This window comes from Stegodyphus dumicola, chromosome 11, assembly GCF_044657685.1.
Source record: "Stegodyphus dumicola isolate Sdum_Otavi_A_Nest chromosome 11, ASM4465768v1".
Classification (NCBI taxonomy): domain Eukaryota; kingdom Metazoa; phylum Arthropoda; class Arachnida; order Araneae; family Eresidae; genus Stegodyphus; species Stegodyphus dumicola.
In genome coordinates this window covers 105,832,279-105,848,837 of record NC_140778.1, presented here as the reverse complement: position 1 = coordinate 105,848,837, position 16,559 = coordinate 105,832,279, and positions in this window count along the sequence as shown.

Genomic DNA, 16,559 nt, shown 5'->3' with positions numbered 1-16,559 from the left:
TTCTGCCTCCATGATTTCTGGACCTGTTGGAACTTGTGGACCCGGCTGACATTCTACCTCTACGATGTCGGGACTTTTTGAAGCTTGTGGACCCGTCTGACATTCTACCTCTACGATGTCGGGACAGGTTGGAGGAGGAGAAGAAGAAGAAAAAGAGGATACTGGAAGAGGTTCTGTCTGTGAGGAGTCCGAAAGAGGTTGCCTGTTTGAACAAGTCGGGGAAGAAGAAGAAGAAGAAGAAGCTTCTGGATTCTGAAGCGGATCTTGCACGCCAGGTAGGTTCCGGTAAGTCGACCGTTTTTTAAGAGGTAATATTTTTCTTCCTCCTCATCTTCAATTGTGATGACTTCAATTTCATTCCGTTGCCGGGTCGATTTTGTTTCGGGAAATAACGGTTTGGTCCAGCTCCTCTTATCATCTAAGGAAGGGATGGGTAAAGGTGGCGGAGGGATTTCTTCTTCTTTTTCTTGAAACATCATCGGCGATTGGAAAGAAATCTCCTCTTTCAATTGTTTCCAAAGCGAGTACGAGCACCGATCGACGAGAAAGAGACTCTTCTGGGTTATGACGATGAGATATTGCGTTTTCGGGGGAACGACATAGTTTTGAAAAGGTCTTAGAATATATTTCTTATATTTCATCCTGTCGCTGACTTTAAAACTTCTTTCCTTCAGATTGGGGGACGATGATTCGTAATAGGCGAGAGGAGCGGCTGTGGTTTGAACAATATGAACTTCGTCCTCAGCCGTCGTTCTCACTCCAAACGTAAAATATCGTTTCGTGAGAAAAATATTCTTCCACCGAAAACTCGTGCACGGATCTGTATATCGCCGGTCTGTTTGAATGGGCCGTCTCAAAGCTCGATCCATCCGATTCCAAGAGAAGGGAGATTCCTCTTTCGTTTGTTGCGATTCGAATAAATTTCTGTATATATTCTGAACGAGCAGGTTGGAGGATTCGACATCTTGGTTGAAAGAAACGATCGCTTGATGAGGTGGTAAATGCGGAATAAATGTCGCACAATGACACGCCAAAAAAATTTTCAAGTTGGAGATTTGCTTTAGCGTCTTCAAATGCTCCCCGTTCGAAATCCGTTGAGTTGGAAAAACGTCTAATAGCGACATGGCTCCCAATGGAAAAGAAATGATCTCGCCCAGTACTCTCGTCTTTTTATATATCTATATAGACACACATAGAGGCTCTATGACGTCCGTTTTATTTGTTTTTTTTTGTTTCTCTCTCTCTTCTTTCCAAGAAATCTTGTCTCCATGACCTCTTTTTCTTTTCTTAAAAAGATGAATGTGTGTGGGAATGAGGAAGTGAAAGTAATAATTTAATAAACAAAAAATTATCCAACCATGACCTTCTTTTTTTTTTCAAAGTCAACCTTTCCAATCCAAGGACGTCCAGAGATAGAGGAAGCAGGAAGAGAGGAGGAGGAGGGAAGGGAAGGTCACACTCTCTTTCTCTCTATAAATAAAAGGGGAGAGCCCCAAAGTCGTATTTTTGTCCAAGTGGATCATGAGGAGGCATCCCCAGCTCACTACGTGTATTCCTTTCAAATATAAATATGTTGATCTTTCCTTTTATATCATCCAAGGAGTCGTTTACCTGAAAGCCTCCGATTTTTAAAAATGTGCGGGTTATTATACCGTGGGGAGTTATCAAAAGATGCGGGACGAATTTTTGTCCGACGAAAACGTGTTGATGGCTCGTGACATTCCACCTTTGGATGCACAAATTTTGTTAATGAAACGAGCCAAATATTTTTACACGTCCCACTTTCTAACCGTCTCGCAAATGAATAGGATTATGGATCGTCTTGAGAAGACAAAAGGGATTCTCGTTCATTTTAGTGAATGGTTGCATAAATGTTTGCACGAACCTCTCTCGATCGAGAAGACTGGGAAGAATACCTATTATATTCTTCTCGAGGACTCTCCTCCTTCGTCTCATCATAGAGAGGCCACGACTTTTGAAAAAATCCTCGAGCAAGAAAAAATAGAATGGTGGAACAACTACCCCATCCCTCTCCCCGAGCATCAAGAGGAGCCTGTTCAGAAGAAAAAGAAAAAACCTTTCCAAAAGCCTATCCTCATCCTCCTCGATAATGATGGGGATGAGGAGAAGCCTGTTCATATTCCTCTCAGTTTGTCAAAACCCGTCGAGGATGAAAAACCTCTCCCTTCCTCAAAACCCCTTGAGGAAGAGAGACCCCTCGAGAAGGAGAAATCTCTCCCATTGTCAAACCTCCTCGAAGATGAAAAACCTCTCCATTTATCAAGACCCCTCGAGAAGGAGGGACCTCTTCCTTTATCAAACCCCCTCGAAGATGAAAAACCTCTCCATTTATCAAGACCCCTCGAAAATGAGGGACCTCTCGATTTGTCAAAACCCCTCGAGGATAAGGGAACCAAAACTTCTTCTCTCTCTTTCGAAGAGGAGGGACCTCTCAATTTGTCAAGACCCCTCAAGAATAAGGGAACCGAAAATTCTCTCCCTTTCTCAAGACTTCTCGAGGAGGAGGAGGAGGAGAGACCGCTCCATGTCTCAAGACAGGACCCCCCTCTATCTCTTGAGGATCCGAGGGAAACGATTCCTATTGAAAAACCATCTATCGACGATCCCCAGAAAAGGTCTTCGGAGGAGATTAGACTTCCATGTAGAAAACGAATCTGCCACAATCATAATAATAATAATAATAATAATAATAATAATAATAATAATAATATACCCCCTTCTCAACAACAGAATCCTACAACATTTGCAGATAAATGCATTCAAACCAATCCCTTTATAGTAACCCTTTTGATTGGAGAACCCGTGCATTAGCCTCGAAAAATAAAATGAGATTCTAGACTGTTTCTATGACCAGAATGTTAAGCCAATAGATAGGTCTAGCTCAGAATTTTTCTTTTTAAAAGAAAATAAATAAATAATCCAAAGACTATTCGTAAATATAAATGGTAAAGTCTTGAGTCGGCTGGAAAAAAATTTTCAGAGCTGAGAAAAATTCTACAACTCAAAAAAAAAAAAAAAAAAAAAAAAAAAAAAAAAAAAAAACTTTTTGTTAATTTTTATCATGTCTTAGACATGATAAAAATTAACGACCCCCCTTCCCTTCGGGAATGTTGTCTCACTCTTTTGAAAAACAAATCGTGATTCATTGAAATGATTGCCATTAGAGAAAGGATGAGTCATGATCTATTTTTAGAAAGGGTGAGACATCCTTCCCAGACAAAAAGGGAGGGTCATTAATTTTTATCATGTCTAAAGACATGATAAAAATTAACCAAAAGTTTTTTTTTTCTTTTTTTATTTTCAGCTCTGAGAAATTTTTTTTCTCCCAGCCGATTCGAGACTTTACCATTTTTTTTTAAGAATAATTTCTCTCTGATCTATTATTTCAAAATTCCAAGTTTCACTTCAGAACCATCTATGCTGTTGAAGAAGTAACGTGATATATGTATTTTTTTTAATGAGTTCTGTCAAGATTGAATTGTGCAGGATCGACCTTGCGAATTTCTTCTCTGTGTCTTTAAATAATAATGATACCGAACTGCTTTTTGTAGAGCGCAATGGAAAAAACCTTTTGTATGGTTAGGACAATTCATGTGTTCGATCCCATTGTATTTGAGAATCTCTTGCGTCGATCCCGAAATGCAATAAATGGATCTTTGCAACCATTTCTCTAAAAACCGCCGTTTCATTTCTCCTCGCACCCAAATCATGGAAAAAGGTTCCGTCAACATCGTTAACACCCATGGAAAATAACTGTACGGAATTTCTCCTTCGTACCACGACAAGCCGTGATAATAATCACTCGCCCACACAGCGGTTCGTTTTTCTTTCTCGGTGAGCATTTGCCATGGAAACGGGGGTTTAAAAACAAATACCCCTCGAGAAGTACCGTCCAATGTGACGTAAGCCAATTCTTTCACAATAAAGGCTCCTTGAAAATCGTAGAAACCTTCAAAGTCGAGCACGAGTTCCATGTTTTCTATTTCTTTTTCTTTCCAAGGTGACCTTTATTATTATTATTATGATGGATGTGTATTGAGATACGCACGATATTATTCAAAAAACAAATATATATACGAATGTGACCTTTCCCAGAATTCATACGACCTGTCACGTGCAACCTTCTCTCTATATATATATAAAAGAGGAGACGGCGAGAGAACGCTATCCATTTTTTCCTTCAGGACACACAGCGAGAGAGAGAGAATTTTGTTTTCTTTTTTTCCTCAATTGAAGAAGATGGACATTTTGAGTGCCAAACCTCTCAAAGATTCCTACATTGTTCTGGACATGGAATACTTTCACTGTTATGATCCAAAGACGGGAGATATATGTTTCATCTTGAAAGAACTGGGCTACATCACTTGCGATTTAACCTTATGCGGATCCATGATTTTTCTCCCTCCTGTCCATTACGATGACTTATCGTCCCGCAATCAAGCTGTGGTCAACCAGACTACAAATAACCGACACGGCCTGCAATGGACCGAGGATCGTCTTTCCTACGAGCATCTTCCTACAATCCTGAAAATACTGACCGAAAATGTGGAGGTGATCTACGTCAATGGATACGATAAAGCCGAATTTTTCAGCAAGCTCTGCCAGCGATCCGTTTATGAGTTTTACATCCCAGGGAAAACCGAGTGACGGAACAAGTCGAAATGCACGCGACACCAATATTTCCAAAAGATGATTCATTGTGCCGAGAACAAGGTGAGAAATTTTCGATACCATTTGATGGAGGGTAGTTACGTTTTCCGGAAATTACATTGTTACCCCTCCGAAAGCAAAGCTGTCGAAGACGAAGAGGAGGCGGAAGAATCTCCCCAGGAGAACTCGTGCGACGATGAGGAGGAGGAGGAGGATGAACTTTCTAATAATAATAATAATAAACGTCTAAGTTGGGATGCTTTAGAGACCCAAGAATATTGGTCTCAACCCTTATCTCACCTAGACCTGAAAGAGGATCCTCAAGTGTACTCTTTGTGGTCCTCTTCTAAAATTTGGTCTTGGAGAGAACCCTTGAATGTTCATGAATGAAATGGTATGTAAATCCCTAGAGGAAAAAAAATAGAAAAAAAAAGTTCCTTTTTTTTGTAATATGTTGATTTCTTTCCAATCCCATTTCTTTTCTATATCTCCAGCCCAATCGACGAGAAGAAGAAGAATTTTCCAAGTTACACAAGACGTAGAAATATTTCACAAGGATTTATAAATTACACGCTCCCACATGATATATGTATAGAGAGAAAAAAACCCTCTGTTCTCTAGCCAATACGTCAAGACTTCCCTAAACTAAGAGAGATCATGAGTACCGAGGAAACCTTAGCAGAGCAAGTGGAAAGACTTTCAAAGAGATTAGAAGAGTTAAGACGGGATAGATTTACAGTTCCGCCGACTAAAGAGGAAACTATCATCGATTTCAACAAACCGCTGTACTTTCATCCCCTACCCCAAAGAATGAGACGAGTGGACTCGCCGTTGAACAGTTCCAATGAGAAACAAAATGTCACTTATTTGAATAGTCAATTTCAACACATGAATATTTCATAAGTATTTTTTTCCCTAAAGCGTAGGGAGATCGGATCAGTAGTTTTTCCCTTTTCATCGTTGAAAAAGATTGGGAGGAAAAATCTTTCTCAGCTCTCTCAGAAAGATTTTTCAGCGAGAAAAAAAAAAAAAAAAAAAAAAAAACCTTTTTGTTAATTTTTATCATGTCTTACACATGATAAAAATTAACTCTACCCCCCTTTTGTCTGGGAATGTTGTCTCACACTTTCTAAAAATAGACCATCACTCCTCCTTTCCTAAAGAATAGAATTCCAAGAATGGGATCTAGTCTATTTTTAGAAACGGTGAGACCCTATTTCCAGACAAAAGGCGGGTAGAGTTAATTTTTATCATGTCTAAAGTTCAGGGTCCATCCATCTTCTTATGTGAAACGGTGACTCTGACAAGATCGAGATAAACAAGTCCTGTGAGTTGTTTTGTAAACTTGACGCGATCCAAGAAAGACTTTTTATTATTTTTTTTTTGAAATAGGCGGGGGGTGGGGAGAGAAAATATTCTCACGACCCTCAGATATCTTTTCATAAATATATTTTTTATCAAAGTGTTTCTTTCATTCCGATCCTTTTAAGAGGTTGGAATGACCCTGACATTTAGATGGGGTCGCGATCCCGACAGATGTCGCGCGAGTATAAAAGTGTGTATCCTCCGCGAGATTTCTTCAGAGAACAGAAGAAGAAGTGAACTGAGCTGGTAAGTCCCTTTGATCCTATGAATATGGTTTAATCATAACTTCATTTAAAAAGACCTTTGAAACTTTGAAACTTCTTAACCCTTTGAAAAGAAAAATGTCTCTTTCAAGACGACGACTCTAAAACGTTTTATTGTTTTCCCCCCCTTTCTAGATCTTCCCTGTTATACATATATACCTTTTCGGCTCTTTTTTTTTTTTTTGCTCCTGTTTGTGGAAGACATCACCGTATTCATCGCCATGGCGTGTTCAGAAAACTTTATCGTGCTCGATCTAGAGGTTTTCCAGTCCTACAACCACAAGAAGGGTGAATTTACCTACGTTTTAAAAGAATTGGGCTATGCGACAAAAGATTTTTTGACCGTGGGATCGTTGACGTTTGCTCCTCCTCACCCCTTCCACCAACTGAATGAAAAAAACCAAAAGACGAATGCCTGGCTGACGAGAAACCTGCACGGACTTCGTTGGAACGAGGGTCATATTCCCTACAACCATTTAGGACGCATTCTCCAATCGCTCACTCACAGCTTCTCCACGATTTATGTGGTGGGATGCCAGAAAGCTAAATTCTTTGCTAAAGCCTTGGATTATCAAAAACCCGTGACGGAAATTTATGTGCCAGATGGAATCATTTGGAAGTATCGGGAAAAATGTGCCCGACATCATCAAAGGATGAAATATTTCCATTGTGCCGAAAACAAAGTGCGCAACTATCGATGGCATATTACGGAAGGAGATTTTCATATCAATCACGTCTATCCAGACGGAACGGAGAAAGAGGAGAGGATTCAGGAGGAAGCAGACAATCCTCTGCAAGCTTTTGATAAGGCCTACGATCAGTTAGAGAAGGATCCGTCCCCAAAAGCGTACGATAACCTCATCCAGAAATGGGATAATCTGTCCTGTTTCCAAGTGATGGAACATCCGGATGAGCATACGCCTTTAAACTTGATGGGCTCTTCTTCTTTGTCGTCAACTTCCTCCAATAACTCGAGGAAGACGGAGGGTTGGGGAGACATACCTGAAAATATTCCCCATTACGATCCAGGAGCCTGTTGGGACGAACCTTCCAAAGAATCTCATGAGACCCTCAAAATATCTTCAGAGGATCCAAAGACAAAATGCACTGAGTGTTGGGACAATGAACGGACGACTCATGCTCTAATATCCACTAAGACTATGTCCACTGAGTGTTGGGACAATGAACAGACGAGTCATGCTCCAAAATCTACTGAGACTATGTCCACTGAATGTTGGGACAATGAACGGACGACCCATGCTCCAAAATCGACTGAGACTATGTCCACTGAGTGTTGGGACGATGAAACCGAAAAGACGACAGAGAATTGGGATGACCGTTCTCAAAAGTATTTGAATTGATATATACATAAACTCAGGAGAAAAAAAAATAAAGAAAAGATTTTTAGAAATAAGTAAGGAAAGGTTCTCCGCTTTCCCTATATTTATGGAAATGGACTGAGAAGAGAGAGAGACGAATCAGGAGACCAAAAAAAATGGGTCTTGGAAGGAATGAGTGCAAATGCATTCGATTCCTTCCGAGACCCATTTTTTGGGTCCCTCTCTCATCCAATTTTGGAAAAGAACTTTGTCCTATTTTTCTAGGTCCATTCAAAAAGAAATGAATCTATCCATAAATTTTTTTAAAAGAAAAAAAGAACAAAAAGATCCATTACCTCTTGACGGTCCAAAGTCGAGAATCTTGGAAAAAGTTATCCACTCTCTCCATCCAGTCAAGCTTCTCTGTAGAAAATCTAGTAGGTGCATCTGCATTCTTGAACACCCGGCAGTTATTATTGGACGCGAAACGTCGAATGCTGAAATAGTTAACAGTGAGCCCATTCTTAAAGAAACGGGGATGTTTTATTCATTCAGTCGAGTGCGGAAAAATTTCTGAGAGCCGGAGAAAAATTTCTCTGGCTGAAAAAAAAAAAAAAAAAAAAAAAAAAAATACCCCCCTTTTAGTCTGAAATTTTTCAAAAATTGAAGACATCAATTTTCAAATTTTCAGACTAAAAAGGGGGGTAATTTATTTTTCAGAAACTTTTCCCAGCCGACTCGATGTGAATAAAACTTTACTGTTTGTTAAGAATGTTATTTAATGGATCGATTTCAACCTATCGAGTTTCGCTTGAGTTCCGGCCGTGCTGTGGGCCCACCTGGATACAAGTTTTCCCCTTTTGGAATAGAATAAAACTTTACTGTTTTTTAAGAATGTTATTTAATGGATCGATTTCAACCTATCGAGTTTCGCTTGAGTTCCGGCCGTGCTGTGGGCCGACTTGGATACAAGTTTTCCCCTTTTGGAATAGAATAAAACTTTACTGTTTTTTAAGAATGTTATTTAATGGATCGATTTCAACCTATCGAGTTTCGCTTGAGTTCCGGCCGTGCTGTGGGCAAACCTGGATACAAGTTTTCCCCTTTTGGAATAGAATTTCCGTCAAGGTAGGCTACTTTTCCTCTTTTTGCATTTTTCATGTCATTTCATTTGTATTACAATATACTGAAAACGGGCGTTCGATCTGATTTCTAGGCTATTTCTATACAAATGGAGCTCGATCCAAGAAAGAAATGATGTCTTTTTTTTATTTTGTGGACTGCCAATTTGTATTGGATTATACTGAAAACGGGTGTTTGAGTCGATTTTCAGTATATTTCAATACAAATAGAGCTCGGTCCAAGAAAGAAATGATGTCTTTTTTTTTTATTTTGTGAACTGCCAATTTGTATTGGAATATACTGAAAACGGGTGTTTGAGTCGGTTTTCAGTATATTTCAATACAAATAGACCTCGATCCAAGAAAAAATGATGTCTTTTTTTTATTTTGAGGACTGCCAATTTGTATTGGAATATACTGAAAACGGGTGTTTGAGTCGGTTTTAAGTATATTTCAATACAAATAGAGCTCGATCCAAGAAAGAAATGATGTCTTTTTTTTTATTTTGTGGACTGGCAATTTGTATTGGAATATACTGAAAACGGGTGTTTGAGTCGGTTTTCAGTATATTTCAATACAAGTGGAGCTCGATCCAAGAAAAAAATGATGTCTTTTTTTTTATTTTGTGGGTTGCCAATTTTGTATTGGAATATACTGAAAACGGGCATTCACGTCGGTTTTGAGTATATTCCAATACAAATGGAGCTCGATCCAAGAAAATAATGATGTCTTTTTTTTATGTTGTGGACAGCCAATTTTGTATTGGAATATACTGAAAACGGGCGTTCACGTTGGTTTTCAGTATATTTCAATACAAGTGGAGCTCGATCCAAGAAAAAAATGATGTCTTTTTTTTTTGTGGACAGCCAGTTTTGTATTGGAATATACTGAAAACGGGCGTTCACGTTGGTTTTCAGTATATTCCAATACAAATGGAGCTGTATCCAAGAAAAAAATGATGTCTTTTTTTTATGTTGTGGACTGCCCTATTTTGTATTGGAATATACTGAAAATGGACGTTCACGTCGGTTTTCAGTATATTACAAGTGGAGCTCGATCCAAGAAAAAAATGATGTCTCTTTTTTTATTTTGTGGACAGCCAATTTTTTATTGGAATATACGGAAAACGGGCGTTCACGTCGGTTTTCAGTATATTTCAATACAAATGGAGCTCCATCCAAGAAAAAAATGATGTCTTTTTTTATGTTGTGGACTGCCCTATTTTGTATTGGAATATACTGAAAACGGGCGTTCGAGTCGGTTTTCAGTATATTACAATACAAATGGAGCTCGATCCAAGAAAAAAATGATGTCTTTTTTTTATTTTGTGGACAGCCAATTTTGTATTAGAATATACTGAAAACGGGCGTTCACGTCGGTTTTCAGTATATTACAATACAAGTGGAGCTCGATCCAAGAAAAAAATGATGTCTTTTTTTTATTTTGTGGACTGCCCTATTTTGTATTGAAATATACTGAAAATGGACGTTCACGTCGGTTTTCAGTATATTTCAATACAAATGGAGCTCCATCCAAGAAAAAATGATGTCTTTTTTTTATGTTGTGGACTGCCCTATTTTGTATTAGAATATACTGAAAACGGGTGTTCACGTCGGTTTTCAGTATATTACAATACAAGTGGAGCTCGATCCAAGAAAAAAATGATGTCTTTTTTTTATTTTGTAGACTGCCCTATTTTGTATTGGAATATACTGAAAACGGGCGTTCACGTCGGTTTTCAGTATATTTCAATACAAATGGAGCTCCGTCCAAGAAAAAAATGATGTCTTTTTTTTATGTTGTGGACTGCCCTATTTTGTATTAGAATATACTGAAAACGGGCGTTCACGTTGGTTTTCAGTATATTCTAATACAAGTGGAGCTCCATCCAAGAAAAAAATGATGTCTTTTTTTTATGTTGTGGACTGCCCTATTTTGTATTGGAATATACTGAAAACGGGCGTTCGAGTCGGTTTTCAGTATATTGAAATACAAATGGAACTCTATCCAAGAAAAAAATGATGTCTTTTTTTATGTTGTGGACAATCAATTTTGTATTGGAATATACTGAAAACGGGCGTTCGAGTCCTTTTTCCGACTATTTCTACACACATTCCACTATATTAAAATGACGTAATGGTTGAGTCCAAACAGAGTCGTCCCCGGACAGAAACGTCTCCGGACAAAGTCGTCCCCGGACAATTTTATACCGAATTTGTATAGAGATATACTTAAAATGGGCTTGGAGGGGAGGGTGCATTCTAGTATATTCCTATATACATTCGGTTGCATTCAGAAACAAAAAGAATGTCTTTTTGATGGACAAAAAACTTTTTGTTAATTTTTATTATGTCTTCTAGACATGATAAAAATTAACTCATCCCCCTTTTATCTGGGTATGTTGTCTCACCGTTTCTAAAAATAGACCAGAACCCAGTCTTTTCTTGGAATTCTATTCTTTAAAAGGATGAGTCATGGTCTATTTTTAGAAAGTGGGAGACAACATTCCCAGACAAAAGGGGGGGTGAGTTAATTTTTATCATGTCTAGAAGACATGATAAAAATTAACAAAAAGTTTTTTTTTTTTTTTTTTTTTTTACATCTCAGAATTTTTTTCTGAGCTCTGAAAAATTTTTCCTAGCCGATCCCATTTCGTTTTTCGACTTTCACTTTCAACTCTTCACTTTTCCTATCCACTGTCGTTGGAATTGTGTTCACTGGAGGCTATTTCTTTTTTTGCAATCTCGCTTTTAGTTTTCTCTGAGATTCTTTAGAAATGGCTATACAAATTTCACCATCTATATAGAGATGATGTCCAAACAAAGTCGTCCCCGGACCATCTTGATGACCGAATATGTATAGAAATAGTCTGAAAATGGGCTTGAGGGCCGGTTTCTGGACGATTCATCTACAAATTCGGCCGCATCCAGAAAAACAAAAATACATAGTTTCTTTTTTGGGTGGACAGGAGATGATAAATTTCTTTTCTCTCTCTCTCTCCCAAGATTGGAGGAGAGAGTGGCCCAAAAAAATGGGTCTTGGAAGGAATCGAATGCATTTTGAAATGCAGTCATTCGTTCCAAGACCCATTTTTTGGTCTCCTGATTCAACTCTCCAGTCTATGGAATAGGGAAAGCGGAGAACGTTTCCCCTTCCTTAAGCGACTGGAGACCATATCGCATCATCATCATCATCATCACCATCATCCTCTTTCTGATACTTTTCAACGAAGGCTTGATGTCTCTGGATGATTTTGGGGAGATGATGGATCCCGAATTGAGTGATGAAAAAGAGAGGACTCTTTTTCCTTTCTTGTTCGTCTTGCACAGTCTCTCGGAGGGTGATATACGTTTCCCCGTCCTCCTCAATTTTCGTCAGAGGTCTCATGAATATTTTACACATCCAAGGGAAGAGCGACTTGTTATGCAGGAATTTCGAAGCGACGAAGGACGCTTCATTCGAAGTGAGGACAATCTGGTTCGGTTGACCCCATTCTTTGGAGTAGTTGTCCAAATCGCCTAGTCGAAGAAAATGGTGTCGATTAGGAAAAAAGACTTGGAGAACACTCGTCGTATGCGAGACGTTCGTAGGCAAGAGAGTCAAGATATCTTTGGCATTCCAGTACAGGAATCCTAGATCCACATACGCGTGCACGTAATAGTCATCGTTATATTCCAGTTTGAGCAGCATGGCTTTTGTATTTTTTTTTCCGTTCTCAAGGCGAAACACTCGTCTGATATGAACAAGAGCTCGCTGGCGATCCGTTTATATAGACTCCTCAGAGAGAGAGAGGGAGAGGGGAGGAGGAGGAACAAGGTTGATGAATTCTAAAATAAAAAAAATGATAAAACATGAGTGTTTGTGAAGGTCATAGAGAGATGATTATAGAGTTGTTTTATTTTTTATTTTCTCAAAAAAAAAACCAAAAGGGTCCCATTCCATACGACATGGCCTTTGGGAAGGTGACGGGGTCATGTGTCTACAAAGTTGATAAACTTTAGAATAAAAAAAAAGCTGTCATCACGTAGCTCTCGAGAAGAAAATGACAGGGGTCTCTAGGAGAAGGTCATAGGTAGTATACAAAGGATGGTTGTTTTTTTTCTTTCGTTCCTCTCAATCCCATGACCTTTGAAAAGGTCACGGGGTGTCCTTTAGGAAAAAAATAGAAGGTCATAGAGAGAGAGATAGACAAAGTTGATTTTTTTTCTAGAAGTCAACCGTCACGTCGCCCATCAAGTGGTCTTCTCGTATATATAGAGAGGCGAGTGGAAGACAGACTCTATTTCCCAGATGGAGAGACTGCTGTGCGTATCCATATTTCTACTCAAGATGATGATCCGCGTCTTATATAATGAGTTTGTGAGCATTCGCTGTTATGTGGATGACGGAAGATTGTTTTGGAACGCTACTAGACATTTTGCCTCTGATTCATACTTCCAGTAAAAGAACCTGGGACATTCTCTCCGTGTTTTTCGACGAATACCACGTCTTCAGGAAAATAAAAGATCTTGAGAGTCTCGGCAGTTCTCAAGAGGGATATGTCCTCTCCAGCGAAGAAATGTTACATCTGGCCGAAAATAATCCTAAAAATAATAAGCTTCTGGCCTGGGTGTATAGCATTTTAACTCAGCCGCTGGTTCGAGTTGTACCCAATCAACCCGTTTACCGACTGCTCTATCCGGGGCAGAAATTTCCCTTCATCACCCTCTTTAATCTGGGAGTGCGCTACATACCGCCTCATCCAGGCATGACGGATTCTTCTACTTACCCTAAACAATATGCCAGCGCTTATTGCCAGACAAACCCCCGTCAAGAAAAGGTCGTCGAGACTCAAACGGATCCTCTGGTGGTCTCTTTAAATGTCACTAAAGTCATCACCTTCTAAAAAAAACAACCACCACCACCCAAAAAAAATTTGCTCCTCCTCCAAATTTTTTTTTATCTTCTCGAAAGAAAAAAAAAGAAACTTTTCCATCTAGCCTCTTTCTTTCAATCCCTCTTAAGAGAGAGAGGGAGGAGAAAAGAAAGAGAGTTCTGAGGAGGCAAAAGAAATGGGTCTGGAAGGAAACGGGTGCATTGCGAGAAAAAGAGGGTCCTCTTTTCTTTTCTCGCAATGCACCCTTTTCCTACCAGACCCATTTTTTTTGATCACTTCTTCAAACCAATCTTGGAAAGGGGGGGACACAATAAATTGTGCGTAAAGTCCATTTCGATCAAGACTGGATTTTGTTTTTGAAAAGAAAACATAATGTTATATATAGATAGCTAAATCTTTATCATGATATTTTTTAAGAATTTCTTAGCCATTTGTCAAAGAAGGGGACTATAATTGAAGAATTTATGAATTTGGGAACATGTCACCCATGGCAAATCTAAAATCTTGGAAGTGGATACTGGAAAGCCCCGCTCTGATTATAATTCTGAGTTCTAGCATGGGACATTTTTTAGATCAATAAGCTAAACTATTTTTCTAGTCTCATATTCTCTCGTGACTAGGGTTTCAGATTTGGGTAGAGAGAGACACTGTTCTGAACAGAAACGTGGAATGCTTTTAGCTTTTATAGAAAAGTGAAGAGTTGAAAGTGAAAGTCGAAAAACGAAATGGGATCGGCTAGGAAAAATTTCTCAGAGCTCAGAAAAAAATTCTGAGATTAAAAAAAAAAAAAAAAAAAAAAAAAAATTTTGTTAATTTTTATCATGTCTTCTAGACATGATAAAAATTAAATCACCCCCCTTTTGTCTGGGAATGTTGTCTCCCACTTTCTAAAAATAGACCATGACTCATCCTTTTAAAGAATAGAATCCAAGAAAAGACTGGGTTCTGGTCTATTTTTAGAAACGGTGAGACAACATACCCAGACAAAAGGGGGGTGAGTTAATTTTTATCATGTCTAGAAGACATGATAAAAATTAACAAAAAGTTTTTTTTTTTTTTTTTACATGTCAGAATTTTTTTCTGAGCTCTGAAAATATTTTGCCAGCCGATCTCATTTCGTTATCATTTTTTTTTATTTTAGAATTCATCAACCTTGTTCCTCCTCCCCTCTCCCTCTCTCTCTCTCTGAGGAGTCTATATAAACGGATCGCCAGCAAGCTCTTGTTCATATCAGACGAGGGTTTCGCCTTGAGAACGGAAAAAAAAATACAAAAGCCATGCTGCTGAAACTGGAATATAAAGATGACTATTACGTGCACGCGTATGTGGATCTAGGATTCCTGTACTGGAATGCCAAAGATATCTTGACTCTCTTGCCTACGAACGTCTCGCATACGACGAGTGTTCTCCAAGTCTTTTTTCCTAATCGACACCATTTTCTTCGACTAGGCGATTTGGACAACTACTCCAAAGAATGGGGTCAACCGAACCAGATTGTCCTCACTTCGAATGAAGCGGCCTTCGTCGCTTCGAAATCCCTGCATAACAAGTCGCTCTTCCCTTGGATGTGTAAAATATTCATGAGACCTCTGACGAAAATTGAGGAAGACGGGGAAACGTATATCACCCTCCGAGAGACTGTGCAAGACGAACAAGAAAGGAAAAAGAGTCCTCTCTTTTTCATCACTCAATTCGGGATCCATCATCTCCCCAAAATCATCCAGAGACATCAAGCCTTCGTTGAAAAGTATCAGAAAGAGGATGATGGTGATGATGATGATGATGATGCGATATGGTCTCCAGTCGCTTAAGGAAGGGGAAACGTTCTCCGCTTTCCCTATTCCATAGACTGGAGAGTTGAATCAGGAGACCAAAAAAATGGGTCTTGGAAGGAATGAGTGCATTTCAAAATGCATTCGATTCCTTCCAAGACCCATTTTTTTGGGCCACTTTCTCCTCCAATCTTGGGAGAGAGAGAGAGAAAAGAAATTTATCATCTCCTGTCCACCCAAAAAAGAAACTATGTATTTTTGTTTTTCTGGATGCGGCCGAATTTGTAGATGAATCTTCCAGAAACCGGCCCTCAAGCCCATTTTCAGACTATTTCTATACATATTCGGTCATCAAGATGGTGCGGGGACGACTTTGTTTGGACATCATCTCTATATAGATGGTGAAATTTGTATAGCCATTTCTAAAGAATCTCAGAGAAAACTAAAAGCGAGATTGCAAAAAAAGAAATAGCCTCCAGTGAACACAATTCCAACGACAGTGGATAGGAAAAGTGAAGAGTTGAAAGTGAAAGTCGAAAAACGAAATGGGATCGGCTAGGAAAAATTTTTCAGAGCTCAGAAAAAAATTCTGAGATGTAAAAAAAAAAAAAAAGACTTTTTGTTAATTTTTATCATGTCTTCTAGACATGATAAAAATTAACTCACCCCCCCTTTTGTCTGGGAATGTTGTCTCCCACTTTCTAAAAATAGACCATGACTCATCCTTTTAAAGAATAGAATTCCAAGAAAAGACTGGGTTCTGGTCTATTTTTAGAAACGGTGAGACAACATACCCAGATAAAAGGGGGATGAGTTAATTTTTATCATGTCTAGAAGACATAATAAAAATTAACAAAAAGTTTTTTGTCCATCAAAAAGACATTCTTTTTGTTTCTGAATGCAACCGAATGTATATAGGAATATACTAGAAAGCACCCTCCCCTCCAAGCCCATTTTAAGTATATCTCTATACAAATTCGGTATAAAATTGTCCGGGGACGACTTTGTCCGGAGACGACTCTGTCCGGGGACGACTCTGTTTGGACTCAACCATGACGTCATTTTAATATAGTAGAATGTGTGTAGAAATAGTCGGAAAAAGGACTCGAACGCCCGTTTTCAGTATATTCCAATACAAAATTGATTGTCCACAACATAAAAAAAGACATCAT